Source organism: Myotis yumanensis, unplaced genomic scaffold (genome assembly GCF_028538775.1).
Source record: "Myotis yumanensis isolate MYYU_CA2020_CCGP unplaced genomic scaffold, mMyoYum1.0.hap1 SCAF_1, whole genome shotgun sequence".
Classification (NCBI taxonomy): Eukaryota; Metazoa; Chordata; class Mammalia; order Chiroptera; family Vespertilionidae; genus Myotis; species Myotis yumanensis.
The window spans coordinates 37,111,960-37,114,745 of NW_027223752.1; positions in this window are offsets into that span (position 1 = coordinate 37,111,960).

A 2,786-nucleotide genomic window follows, 5' to 3' on the forward strand; every position below is an offset into this window, starting at 1 on the left:
ATTCCCTAGACAGGGGGAACAGCATGTGCAAAAGTACAGAGGCATGGGAAAGCAACAAGTTTGGAAGGCTGGAGCATAGAGTAGGTGGCTTAGATCTAAGTAGCATTCAATCTTTTCATGTGAAGGATAATGTTTCGACCCTAAGTCAAGAGTGACTTCATAATTATGCCTAACACAACCCTGATGGATGTTATCATGTAATGAATTTTAAAATTGCTCAGGCTTCTTCCTAATATATATCAGCATCACATTTTCTGCCAAGTGGTTTTGTGGAGACATACTGATGTGCGTTCACATCCCAGCTCCATCACTTAGCTGTGACATATTGGGCAAGGTACTCCTCTGTGCCTTTTTCCTCATTTGCAAAATGGGAGTACACCTACCTCATCAAGTTGCTGTGAGAATTACACAGGATCTGATATATGTATTAAGTATTTCATAAATGTTAGCTGTGTTGATGAACAGGAGTCCAGAGAATCTAATAAAGATATAAAGAGTGGTTGATAATCAAGGGATGGTTATTAACTGTAGCCCCAGAGAATCCCAGAGGTGGGAGAACTCTCAAGAAGTTTTCTAATATACTCCTCTGCATCTAAGAAGATCAATGCTTAAATCTACAGTATTAACAGACTGACATACCTCAATGTGGGGTTGGGGGGATGAGAAGAGATAAACTAAATAACTTATATACTTATATGCATAGCCCATGGACATGGGCAATAGGGCAGTGAAGACCTGAGGGGTGGGATAGAGGCTGGGAGGAGGGGTGCTGATGGCGAGGGATGGGAGATATCTGTAATACTATCAAAAAAATATATTTAAAAAATCTATAGTATTGGCCCTGCCCTCAACCAAGGGCCCTAAATGTATCTGAGGAAAGATGGGGTGAGGGAGAGAATGAAATAAAATAAAGCAGAAGGAAAGGAATGAAAAATAAGAAGAACAGGCAACAGAATGATCAAAGGGGATAGGAAATACATTACAGCCCTAACTGGTTTTGCTCAGTGGATAGAACATTGGCCTGTGGACCAAAGGATCCCGGGTTCGACTCCAGTCGGGGGCATGTACCTTTTTTGCAGGCTTCTCCCAGGCCTGGGCCCTGGTCAGGTGCATGCAGGAGGCAACCAATCGATGGGTTTCTCTCACAACGATGTTTCTCTCTGTCTTTCCCTCTCTCTTCCACTCTACCTAAAAGATCAATGGAGAAATATCCTTGGGTGAGGATTTAAGAAAAAGGAAATATACTATAGCAGCACATTTGCTATTATTAATTGTTTATTCTGGGCTTAAAACTTCCAAAGCAGACTATGACCTTATTTGAGATAAAGAACCAAATGAAAGGTTTGGAAACTCCAAGAGGTCAAATATTCAATATTTCCAGAGAGGTCTAGGTATAGAAAATCCTACATAGCCCTGGCCAGTTTTCTCAGTGGTTAGAGCGTTGGCCCGCAGACCAAAGGATCGAGGGTTTGATTCCCGGTCAAGGGCACAAACCTCAGTTTCAGGTTTGATCTCTGGCCCAGGTTGGGGAGAGGGCAGAAGGCAACTAATTGATGTGTCTCTCTCACATCAATGTTTCTCTCTCTCTCTCCCTCTTTCCTCCTCCCTCCCTTTCATTCTTTCTAAAATATGTCAGTGGAAAGAATATCCTCAGTGAAGATAAAAAAAAATCCTGCCCTAGCTGGTTTGACTCAGTGGATAGAGCATTGGCCTGCAGACTAAAGGGTCCAGGTTCGATTCCAGTCAAGGACACATGCCCAGGGTTGTGGGCTCAATCCCCAGTAGGGGGTGTGCAGGAGGCAGCCGATCAATGATTCTCTCCGTTGATATTTCCATCTCCTCTCCCTCTCCCTCTCTAAAATCAATAAAAAGTTATATTTTTTAAAAATCCTGAGTAGAAGGAAGAAGGACATCTCTGGGAATGTTTGGGAGCTCTTCATCAAATTCTGGAGAATATGAGAATCTCTGGAGGGGCTCAGAGATTGCTGCTTGTTAGAAGCCAAAAGCGTAGGCCAAAGCTTTACAGGTGAAATCTCTGTGAGAACCCACTTTTAGGAGTAATCAAAGGCAAACTTCCTGATACGATTCCGCGTGAAAAATAGATGAGTGCTGCCTACTGCGAGTCGCCTGCTTGGCAGGAGGGGTTTTTCGTAAGGTCTCAACCATCAGAGTTTGAACAAAATGGTTTGCCTCCCAGGATCTTTTCCACTTCCACTCACACCCCATTGGATTTTGACTTGATGCTCTTTGGTAACATTGCTCTGTTCAGTATTTACTCGGAGATGATTCTGTCCTAATTCTCTCTTTCCCGCGTGTCTTTCATTCTTCAGTTCCTGTTCTGGTTTGCTTTTGGAGCCTGAGCCGCCATGAGTGCGTGCTGTCTTTTTCTGTTGTTAGGTCTGCTTCCTTCTCGTCCTTTGATACTGGTAGGTTAGCAGAGACAATGCTGAACTGGGGCCAGGTGTTAATTAAGCAAAATGAGTCAGGCAGATCAAAACTTCCGAATATTTGGTTTCAGGTCAGTCAGCCACAGCAGCGTTTTCTTAGATGCAGTTTTATTCTGATGTGTTACGTAAGCCTCTGGTTGGGGCTGTCAGCTTTCCTCTGTGAGGCGTCATGACAGAGCAATGGAAAGGGAATGCTGTCTGGATAGAGTGTGGCTGTTACTAGGGAGCAAGGCAGAACCATGTCCCAGAGTCCACAATCCAGCCCTCACCTAAAACTTGAGGACATTTTTTGATGTCCATATCTAGGGACACAGAAAATTTGTCTTCCTGCCAGAATGA